The 12,358-nt window shown below is 41.3% G+C and overlaps 2 protein-coding genes across 3 annotated transcripts in view; both read right to left on the bottom strand.

Moving 5' to 3' along the window:
* KIAA0101 (KIAA0101 ortholog) overlaps window positions 1-12,358 on the bottom strand; it is a 126,326-nt gene that overhangs the window by 63,051 nt on the left and 50,917 nt on the right. The gene's annotated exons all lie outside the window — the stretch shown is intronic.
* The window catches only part of CSNK1G1 (casein kinase 1, gamma 1), a 247,336-nt gene that overhangs the window by 213,608 nt on the left and 21,370 nt on the right, over window positions 1-12,358 (bottom strand). The gene's annotated exons all lie outside the window — the stretch shown is intronic.

Raw genomic sequence — 12,358 nt, 5'->3', positions numbered from 1 at the left:
GGTGGCGGGCGCCTGTAGTCCCAGCTACTCGGGAGGCTGAGGCAGGAGAATGGCGTAAACCTGGGGGCGGAGCTTGCAGTGAGCTGAGATCTGTCCACTGCACTCCAGCCTGGGCGACACAGCGAGACTCCGTCACCAGGCTGGAGTGCAGTGGCACAATCTCTCTGCCTCCCGGGTTCAAGTGATTCTCCTGCCTCAGCCTCCTGAGTAGCTGGGACTACAGGCACATGCCACGACATGCACCTAATTTTCATATTTTTATATTTTATATTTTTAGTAGAGATGGGGTTTCACCACGTTGGCCAGAATGGTCTTGATCTCTTGACCTCATGATCCACCCACCTCGGCCTCCTAAAGTGCTGGGATTACAGGCGTGAGCCATGGTGCCCAGCCATATGTAAAAATTTTTAAAAAACAAAAACAGACACATAGACTAATGGAACAAAACAGAGAATGCAGAAATAAATCCACGTATTTAGAGCCAAGTCATTTTTGACAAAGGCACCAAGAAGAACATACGTTCCGGAAAGGATAGTATTTTTAACAAATGATGCCAGGGGTTGGGTGCAGTGGCTCATGCTTGTAATCCTAGCACTTTGGGAGGCAGAGGCGGGCAGATCACTTGAGGCCAGGAGTTTGAGACCAGCCTGATCAGCATGGTGAAACTCCGTCTCAAAAAAAATTAAAAAATTAGCTGGACCTGGTGGCACACGCCTGTAATCTCAGCTACTTGGGAGGCTGAGGCACGAGAATTGCTTGAATTCTCCCTGAGGGGTGGAAGTTGCAGTGAGCAGAGATTGTAACACTACACTCCAACCTGGACAGCAGAGCGAAACTCCATCTCAAAAAAAAAAAAAAAAATGCCAGGTCCGGGTGCAGTGGCTCACATCTGTAATATTAACACTTTGGAAGGCCAAGGAGGACTGCTTGAGGTCAAGAGTTCGAGCCAGGATGGTGGCTCACGCCTGTAATCCTAGCACTTTGGGAAGCGAGGCTAGTGGATTATGAGGTAAGCAATTCAAGACCAGCCTAGTCAGCATAGTGAAACCCCGTCTCTACTGAAAATACAAAAATTAGCCAGGCATGGTGGCACATGGTTGTAGTCCCAGGTACTCTGGAGGCTGAGGCAGGAGAATTGCTTGAACCCAGGAGGTAGAGGTTGCAGTGAGCCAAGATTGCGCCACCACACTCCGTCCTTGGCAACAGAGTGAGACTCTGCCTCAAAAAAAAAAAAAAAAAAAAAAAAAAAAAGAGTTTGAGAACAGCCTGAGTAACACGGTGAGACGCTCATCTGTATAAAAAGTTCTTTAAATTAGCTAGCATGGTTAATATGACTATTCCCTGCAGTCTTGGCTACTTGGGAGTTTGAAGAAAGAGGATCCCTTGAGCCTAGGCGTTCAGAGGCTGTAGTGAGCTATGATCATGTCACTGCATTCCAGCCTGGGCAACAAAGTGACAACTCATCTTTTTTTTAAAGGGTGCTAGAAGGATGCATCAACAAAATGTGATATATCACATAAACAGAATGAAAGACAAAACCTATCTGATCATCTCAAGGGATACAGAAAATCATTTGATAAAATTAAGCATCATTTCATGATAAAAGTCAACAAACTTGGCACAAAAAAAAAAAACACCTCAACATAATAAAGGCCATATATGACAAACCCACAGCCAACATTATATTTAATGGGGAAAAGCTGAAAGCAATTCCTCTATGAACTGAAACAAGACAAGGATGCCCATTTTCACTTCTATTCACCATAGTAAGAAATCATATAAGGAAAAAAAAAAGCATCGAAATTGGAAAAGAGGAAGTTAAGCTGTCCCTCTTCGCTGATACAATCTTATATCCAGAAAACTCTAAAGACTTCAGAAAACACACTTTTAGATTTGAAAAATGAATTTGGTAAAGTTTCAGGATACAAATTTAACGTGCAGAAATCAGTAGCATTTCTATACACTAATAACAATCTAGTGGAGGACAAAAATTGAGAAGGCAATCCCATTTACAATAGCTACAAAAACAATAAAATACATAGGTTAAATACATTTAACATCAAATACATTTAAATACATTTAACCAAGGACATGAAAACTAGAAAACACTGATGAAAGAAATCACAGATGACACAAACAAATGGAAATACATCCCACGCTCATAGATTGGAAGAATCATATCATTAAAATGACCATACTTCCCAAAGCAATTAACAGATTCAACACAATCCCTATCAAATTACCATCATTTTTTACAGAATTAGAAAAAATATCCTAAAATTCATATGAAACTAAAACAGAGCCCAAATAACTAAAGCAATCCTAAGCAAAAAGAACAAAGCTGGGACACATCACACTACCTGACTTCAAATTATACTTCGAGGCTATAGTAACCAAAACAGCATGGTACTGGCATAAAAATAAGCATGTAGTTCAAAGAAATGGAATAGAGAATCCAGAAATAAAGCTACCTACCTAGATCCAACTGATCTTCAACAAAGTCAACAAAAATACACACTGGGAAAAGAACACCCTATTCAATAAATGGTACTGGGAAAATCAGGTAGCTAAACGCATAAAAATAAAACTGGACTCATACCTCTCACCAGATACAAAACATAACTCAAGATGGTTTAAAGACCTAAATTTAAGACATGAAACCAGAAAAACCCTAGATAAAAAATTAGGAAAAACTCTCAGACTTCAAAAGGGTAAATGTAACAAAAACAGACAGGTGTGGTAGCTCACACCTGTAATCCCAGTACCTTGGGAGGCTGAGGTGGACGGATCACGAGGTCAGGAGATCAAGACCATCCTGGCTAACAAGGTGAAATGCCATCTCTACTAAAAATACAAAAATTAGCTGGGTGTGGTGGCGCACACCTGTAGTCCCAGCTACTTGGGAGACTGAGGCAGGAGAATCGCTTGAATCTGGGAGGGGGAGGCTGCAGTGAGCCGAGATCACACCACTGCACTTCAGCCTGGTGACAGAGCGAGACTCCATCTCAATAAATAAATAAACATAGACCAGGCATGGTGGCTCACATCTGTAATCCCAGCACTTTATCTAAGGCAGGAGGATCACTTGGGCCTAGGAGGTGGAGGCTGCCGCGAGCTATGATCACACCACTGCACTCCAGCTTGGGCAACATAGTGAGACCCCATCTCAAAAAACAAATCAATCAATCAATATAAAATAAATGGTGCTGGGAAAACTGGATATCCATATGCAGAAGAATGAAACTATATTCCTGTTTTTCACCACATGCAAAAGTCAACTCAAAATGGATTAAAGGCTGAAATGTAAGTGTAAGATTCAAAACTATGAAACTACAGATGAAAACACTGGGGAAATGCTATAGGACTACCTGGGCAAAAATGAATGCTTATTGGTAGCATATAAATTCAGAGTCAGGAATGATGATGATGACAAGCAACCACAGATTGTCCACATGAGTGGCAGAGATAATGACACTTTTCTTTCCTTCTTTCCTTTTTTTTGAGACGGAGTCTCGCTCTGTCACCCAGGCTGGCGTGCAGTGGCGTGATCTCAGCTCACTGCAAGCTCCGCCTTCCGAGTTCACACTATTCTCCTGCCTCAGCCTCCCAAGTAGCTGGGACTACAGGCGCCCGCCAACACGCCCGGCTAATTTTTTGTATTTTTAGTAGAGATGGAGTTTCACCGTGTTAGCTAGGATGGTGTCGATCTCCTGACCTTGTGATCTGCCCACCTCGGACTCCCAAAGTTCTGGGATTACAGGCATGAGCCACTGTGCCCAGCTCCTTCTTTCCTTTCTTTTAGACAGGGTAGAGTGCAGTGGCATGATCATAGCTCACTGCAGCCTCCAACTCCTAGCCTCAAGTGATCATCCCACCTTAGCCTCCTGAGTAGCTGGGACTACAGGTGCACTTCATCACACCTGGCTAATTAAACAAATTTTTTTTCTTTTTGTAGAGATGTAGTCGCACTATGTTCCCTAGGCTGGTCTCAAACTCCTGGGCTCAAGCAATCCTCCTGCTGCAACCTCCCAAAGTGCTGAGATTACAGGTATGAGCCACCACACACAGCCTCTTTGAAAAAAGTGCTCACAGGAAGAGAAAGTGACATTTTTGCTTTCAGATGGTTCAACACACACAAACTCTGTCTCATGCACAAAACTATTAAAAATATGCTATAAAATTACCTTCAGGTTATATGCATATGGTATATACAAAACAGAAGTGAATTTCTTTTCATTCATAAGATACCCTATTATATAAGTAGCAATATTCAAAATTCCAAAAAAATCCAAAATCTGAAACACTTCTGGTCCTAACCATTTCAGATAAAGGATACTCAGCCTGTAGCAGACAAAACGAAATTTACGATAAAAATTGTGATGACAGGAGGCTGAGATACGTGGACTGCTGAAGCCCAAGAGTTCAAGATTACTGTGAGCAGTGATCACACCACTACACTGCAGTCTCAGCAACAGAGCTAGACATCCCATTTCTAGAAAAAAAATGAAATAAGAAAATAGTTATGAGGCAAAGAAGGTCACTAAATATTGCTATAATAGTTCTTTAAGAAGACAATAATATACACAAATCTAATAAGAGCATACCAAAATGTATAAAGCTAAAAACTGACAGAACTGGAGAAACTGACAGTTCTACAACAGTTAGAGACTTTAACAACCCACTTTGAAAAATAAAGCAGATATAAGATCAGTAAAGAAACAGAGTACTTACATAATACCATAAACCAACTAAAGCTAAACAAATACGAACACTCCAACCCACAAAAGCAGAATAGACTTTTTTTAAGTGCGCTTAGAGGCTGAGACAGGAGGTGCACTTGAGCCTAGGAGTTCGAGGCTGTAGTGAGCTACAGTCACTCCACTGCACTTTAGCCTGGGCAACATAGCAAGATCTCATCTCTAAATATATAAATGAATGAGTGAATGAATGAATGAAAAAGAAAGAACCCAGATCAATACCTTAGGCAAGCAGAAAAAGAAGAGCAAGCTAAACTCAAAGCTAGCAGAAGGAAGGAAATAAAGATCAGATCAGAGACGAACAAGACATGGAAGAGAAAAATAGAAAAAAAGTAAAACCAAAAGCTGTTTTTTTGAAAAGATCAACAAAACTGATAAACATTTAGCTAGACTGACCAAGATTTTAAAAAAGCACTCAAATTACTAACTTCAGAAAGTAGAGACAATTCTGCATACCTTAAAAATGAAAAGAATCAGAATACTATTAATAATTTGTACACCAACAGATTAGATAATCTAGGCGATATAGAGTCCTAGAAATACACAAAGTAGCAAAACTGATTCAAGAAGACAGAAAATCTAAACAAATCTTAGACTGAATAGTCAAAAACCTCCTGAAAAAGAAAAGCCCATGCTCACTTCGGCAACACATATATTAAAATTGGAACAGAGATTAGCATGGCCTCTGTGCAAGGATGACACGTAAACTTGTGAAGCGTTTCATTTTTTTTTTTTAATTAAAAGAAAAAAAATAGAAAAGCCCAACAGCACAAGGCTTTTACAGGTTCTACCAAACATTTTTCTTTTTATTTTAAGACAAGATTTCACTCTGTAACCCAGGCTAGGGTTCAGTGGCACCATTACAGATCACTGCAACCTTGAACCCCTGGCTCAAGCAATCCTCCCATCTCAGCCTCCCAAGTAGTTGGAACTACAGATGCTGCTGCCAGGCCCAGCTAACTTTTTTTATATTTAATTTTCTTAGCAGAGATAAGGTCTCACTATGTTGCACTGGCTAGTCTCAAAACTCAAGGCCCCAAATGATCCTCCTGCCTCTGCCTATGTGTTGGGATTATAGAAGTGAGCCACCACACTCAGTCTTACCAAACATTTAAAGAATAATTAACACCAATCCTCCTCAAACTCTTTCAAAAAACAAGAGGCGAGACATGTTCTCACTCATAGGTGGGAATTGAACAATGAGATCACTTGGACACAGGGTGGGGAATATCATATACCAGGGCCTGTCGGGGGAGGGGGGCTGGAGGAAGGATAGCATTAGGAGAAATACCTAATGTAAATGACAAATTGATGGGTGCAGCAAACCAACATGGCACATGTATACCTATGTATCAAACCTGCACATTGTGCACATGTACCCTAGAACTTAAAGTATTAAAAAAAAAAAAAAAAGAGGCGAGAATACTAACTCACTTTATGAAGGCAGGATACCTTACTACCAGGCAAAAACATCACAAGAAAATTATAGACAGAATATGCCTTACAAACACAGATGCAAAAGATCCTAAACAAACTACTAGCAAATCTAATCCAACCGTATATTAAGAGGATTATATATTACAACAAACTGGGAATTATCCCAGGGATGCCAGGGTGGCTCACTTTATGAAAATCAAGTAATACTGGCTTTTTTTGTTTTTCTTTTTTAATGAGATGGGGTCTCCCCTTGCTGCCCAAGCTGGTCTCAAACTCCTGGGCTCAAGTGATCCTCCTGCCTTGGCCTTATAGGTGTAAGCCACTGCACCTGGCCCACTGCACTAATTGAATGAAGGAGAAAAATCATAATCATGTGGCCATCTCAATTGATGTAAAAAGAAAAAAGCATTTGACAAAATCCAATACCCTTTCCTGACAAAATCACTCAAACTATATATAGAAAGGAACTTCTTCAACATGACAAAAAGATTTCATAAAAAACACACCGTTAACATTATATTTAATCCTGAAAGACTGAAAGCTTTCCTCTTAATATCAGGAACAAAACAAGATGCTTCTTTTGTTCTATTCCACACTGTAATGCAAGTTCTAGTCAGAGCAATTAGGGAAGAAAAAGATGTAACAGCCATCCATATTGGAAAGGAAACACTAAAATTCTCTATCTGCAGATGACTTCATCCTATATATGGAAAACCTAAATATGCATACATGAGCTATTAGAGCTAATATATAAATTCAGTACAGAATCAATTTTATGTCTGTGTGTATCTTCATATATACTAGTAATGTACAATCTGAAAATGAAACCAAAACAATTCCATTTACAATAGCATCAAAAAGAATAACATTACAGGTATAAAGCACCACATCCTGCCCACATACTTAGGAATAAATTTATCCAAGGAGGGAAAAGAGTTGTACACTGAAAACTAGCAAACATTGGTCAAAGAAATTAAATGATAAAAAGATGCCCTATGTTCATGGTTTGGGGGAATCAGTATTGTTAAGACAGCAATATAACACAAACTGGTCCACAGATTCAGTGCAATCTTTCAAAATCTCAATGGTCTTTGTTGCAGAAATGGAAAAGCTGTTCCTAAAATTCATATGGAGACTTCTGCTCCAAGATGTAAAGGGCTTGGAAGCTGTCAATACCATCCTCACAAGGAAAATAAACAAACAAAAATGAAAAACCTGAAAAACAAGAACCCTCTTAGATCCATCAGAGAACTTAGGTCACAGGGCAAGCCACTGCCCTATAAGCTGGAGAGAGAAGCAGATACAAAGAATCACAGCTTTCCAGGAAAAAAAAGCCCAGGGGCAAAAGCCTATTGCTAGAGACCTTATTTTTTTTCACAAAACCTACAAGCAAGAAGACAGTGGAATTAACTATTTAAACTGATGAAAGATGGCCAGGCATGGTGGCTCATGCTTGTAATCTCAGCACTTTGGGAGGCCTAGATGGGTGGGTCACTTGAGTCCAGGAGTTCGAGACCAGCCGGTTCAACATGGAGAAACCCCATCTCTATGAAAAATACAAAAATTAGCCAGGCATGGTGGTGGGTGGCTCTAAGCCCAGCTACTCGAGAGGCTGAGGCAGGAAAATCGCTTGAACTTGGGAGGTAGAAGTTGCAGCGTGCTGAGATCGCGCCACTGCACTCATGCCTCCAGGGACAGAGTGAGACTCTGTCTCAAAAAAAATAAAACAAATAAAATGCTGAAAGAAAGAAAAAAACCCACAAAAGTGAAGAAGAAATGAAGACCTTCTCAGATAAACAAGAACTGTGAGAATTTGTTGCCAGTAGACCTGCCTTACAAGAAATGTCAAAGGAAGTTCTTCAGAGAGGAAGAAAGTATAGATAAAAAATTTGGGCTGGGCGCGGTGGCTCATGCCTGTAATCCCAGCACTTTGGGAGGCCGAGACAGGCAGATCACGAGGTCAGGAGATCGAGACCATCCTGGCCAACACAGTGAAACCCCATCTCTACTAAAAATACAAAAATAGCCGGGTGAGGTAACTGGTGCCTGTAGTCCCAGCTACTCGGGAGGCGGAGGCAGGAGAATGGCGTAAACCCGGGAGGCAGAGCTTGCAGTGAGCTGAGATCAGGCCACTGCACTCCAGCCTGGGCGACAGAGCAAGACTCCGTCTCAAAAAAAAAAAAAAAAAAAGGCCAGGTATGGTGGCATGCGCCTGTTATCTCAGCTACTCAGGAAGCTGAGGCACAAGAATCACTTGAAGCTGGAAGGTGGAAGTTACAGTGAGCTGAGATCACACCACTGCACTCCACGGCAACAGAGCATGACTCTGTCTCAGAAAAAAAAAAAAGGATGAAATTAGAACCCTCTACACTGCTGGTGGGAGTGTAATATGGTACACCCACGGTTGAAAACAATTTGGCAGTTCCTTTAAAAATAAAAGGTAAAAGAAATACTGCACAACCCAGGTACATATCCAAAACAACTGAAAAAAGGTTTTCAAACAAAAACTTGTACATCAGTGTTCATAGCAGCACTATTCACAATGCCAAAAGATGGAAAAACCGAAATGCCCAGGAATAGATAAATATAGCATAGCCATACAATGAAATATTATTCAGCCATTTAAAAAATGAAGTACTGGCTGGGCGTGGTGGCTCACACCTGTAATCCCAGCACTTTGAGAGGCCAAGGCGGGCGGACCACAAGGTCAGGAGTTCCAGACCAGCCTCGCCAGCATAGTGAAACCTCGTTTCTAATAAAAATACAAAAAACTAGCTGAGCATTGTGGCAGGCACCTGTAATCCCAGCTATTCGGGAGGCTGAGGCAGGAGAATCGCTTGAACCCAGGAGGCAGAGGTTGCAATGAGCCGAGATGGAGCCATTGCCCTCCAGCCAGAGCAACAATGCAAGACTCCATCTCAAAAAAAAAAAAAAAAAAGTACTTTTGAGATTACTTATCCCAGAGGATATTTTTTAAAATGAAGTACTTACACATGCTACAACATGGATGAATCCAGAAAACATAAAGCTAAATTAAAGAAATATACACAAAAAGTCACATATTATATGACTCCACTTCTGTGAATTACAAAGAATGAGTAAACCCATACAGAAAGAAATCAGATTAGTGTTTTGTAGGAGTTTCAGGGAGGGAGGAGCAGACAGTAACTGCTTAATAGGTATGAAGTTTTGGCCAAGTGCAGTGACTCACACTTGTAATCCCAACACTTTGGGAGGCCAAGGTGGGCAGTCACCTGAGGTCAGGAGTTCAAGACCAGTCTGGCCAACATGGTGAAAACTCGTCTCTACTAAAAACACAAAACTTAGCCAGGTTAGGTGGCGGGCACCTGTAATCCCGGCAACTTGGGAGGCTGAGGCAGGAAAATTGTTTGAACCTGGGAGGCAGAGGATGCAGTGAGCCGAGATTGTGCCACTGAAAATAAATAAATAAAGTTTCCTTTTGGGATGATGAAAATATTTTGGAGAGAGTTTATGGTTGTACAATATTGAAAATGTACCAAATGCCACTAAATCGTGCACTTTACAATGGTTGATTTTCTGTTACATAAATTTTACCTCAGTAAATAAGAGGATGCTCTGATAGCATCTTACAAAAGCAATTACCCAAACATGAAGAATTTTACCACTTATCACCTCCCAATTAAAACAAAATAACACTGAATTTTTTTTTTTTTTCTTTTTGAGACAGAGTCTCTCTCTGTTGCCAGGCTGGAGTGCAGTGGCGCAATCTCGGCTCACTGCAACCTCTGACTCCCCAGTTCAAGTGATTCTCCTGCCTCAGCCTCCCAAGTAGCTAGGATTACAGGCATACACCACCACGTCCAGCTAATTGTTATATTTTTAGTAGAGCCGGGGTTTCACCATGTTGGCCAGAATGCTCTCGATCTCCTAACCTCGTGATCCACCAGGCTCGGTCTCCCAAAGTGTTGGGATTACAGGCGTGAGCCACAGTGCTTGGCCTGAAATATTTATTAAACTGTCATTTATTTATTTTGTTGGTTGGTTGGTTCGTTGGTTGGTTTCAGAGACAGGGTTTTGCCCTGTCACTCAGGATGGAGTGCAGTGGTGTGATCAGATCTCACTGCAGCCTCAAAGTCCTGGGCTCAAGCAATCCTCTTGCCTCAGTCTCTTGAGTAGCTGAGACTACCAGCTTGTGCCATGACACTCAGCTAATATTTTTTACTTTTTATAGAGACAGAGTCTTGCTATGTTGCCCAAGCTGGTCTTGAACTCCTGGCCTCAACTGATCCTCCATAAGCTACCACACTCGGCTTAAACTGCCTTAAGACGAAGATGCTTAGAGAGGAAAAAGTGGTATTACAGTAAGCTTCTTGGGCATGATTTACTCACAGACTATTTACTCTAAAATCTAAAAGATACTTTTTAAAAGCCGGATGAGGTGACTCTTCTAATTTAGTCAGCATGAGCAAGAACAAAACCTATAAACTCAACTATCGAAAGTTACTTTGAACTTTATACTGAAAAAGTACTATACAAAAATTTCCATTGGTTATTCCTCATCGTCACTTTTACAAGATGGTTTGTTCCCAACCGGCTAAATGACTTCCCTTGTTACCCACTGTATGCACTATTTCCCTTCCAACAGTGACATCCCCTTGCTCTCTGTCAAGGAGGATTAGAACTTTTCAGACTCAAGTCTTTTCCTTCTTCTCGTGGCTCTCCAGATATTATTAGCTGTTTCTTTAAGAGGCTTTAGAGGCAGAGATTCTTGAGCTTCACATCCTGGCTCCACCATATACCAGCAGTGTGAACTTCAGAAGTAACCTTCCTTTCTCTGCATCATTTGCTGATCTGTAAAACTGGAATAGCCACACTTCAGTGGCTTGCTGTGAGAATAAAATGCATTTAACATGCCACTTGTTATGTAAACTCTAAATAAATGGCCATCACTATTATTAGTATTATGTTTTCTCACTACTACTTCCCTAGAACAGGCCTTTACTGCTGCTAGATTACGTCCACTAGATTATGTCTGCATTTCCTCAACCAGCCCACTCCATTCATGTCTTTTAGTAATCCAAAGTATTGTGCACATCACCATCAGATTCATCTTGAATACATACAAATACCTCCTGTTATTCCGTAGCTTAAGAACCTTTAATGTGGTGATGACCATCTCATGTCATCCAGGGACAAAGCAACCCTTGTTTATCCCAGTGTGGCTCTTGGTCTGTGCCCATGGCTGGTTTGTGCCTTGGATACATGGAAAATAAGTAAATGATTAAAAAATAAAAATTAAAAATCTTCTATGGATCCCTGCTTACCAGCACATCAAATCTAATTTACTCTGCCTAACTTTCATTATCCTCTCTTAACAGCAGTTTCCAAACTTTCAGTGTACATCAGAATCATCTGGCATGCTTGTTAGAATACAGATTGCTGGACCCCAGTACAGAGTTTCCAATTCAGTAGGTATGGGAGCAGGGCCTTAAAATATGCATTTATAATAAATTTCCAGGAGACGCAGTCGCTGCTGCTGCTGGTCAAGAAAGCATATTCTGAAAAGTACTCTTCTATCGTGACCAGCCTGACCAACATGAAGAAACCCTATTCCTACTAAAAATACAAAATTAGCTGGGTGTAGTGGTGCATGCCTGTAATCCCAGCTACTTGGGAGGCCAAGGCAGGAGAATCGCTTGAACCTGGGAGGCGGAGGTTGTGGTGAGCTGAGATCGTGCCATTGCACTCCAGCCTGGGCAACAAGAGGGAAACTCCGTCATAAAAAAAAAAAGACAGAAAGAAAATAGACCCCATTCTGCCTCTGTAGGCTTATTTCTCCTTCCTCCCCACCTAGCACACACTGCTTTGACTAGATCAATCTTTTCATAGACTGTGGCCAATTCTCCCACCCTGCACTGGCCTAGCACACTTTCTTGCTTTTCCAAATCAAACCCAGCCTTTAAGCCTGTAATTCTTAACACTGCCTGCACATTACAAACATCTGGGAAAGCTTTTAAAAACTGCAGGTGCACCTCACCCAAGATTCTGATTCATGTCTTTTTTTTTTTTTTTTTTTGAGACAGAGTCTCGCTCTGTCGCCCGGGCTGGAGTGCAGTGGCCGCATCTCAGCTCACTGCAAGCTCCGCCTCCCGGGTTTATGCCATTCTCCTGCCTCAGCCTCC

The sequence above is a fragment of the Colobus angolensis genome, unplaced genomic scaffold (assembly GCF_000951035.1).
Source record: "Colobus angolensis palliatus isolate OR3802 unplaced genomic scaffold, Cang.pa_1.0 Scaffold19, whole genome shotgun sequence".
NCBI classification, from domain to species: Eukaryota; Metazoa; Chordata; class Mammalia; order Primates; family Cercopithecidae; genus Colobus; species Colobus angolensis.
This window is presented reverse-complemented; position numbering and strand designations above follow the sequence as displayed.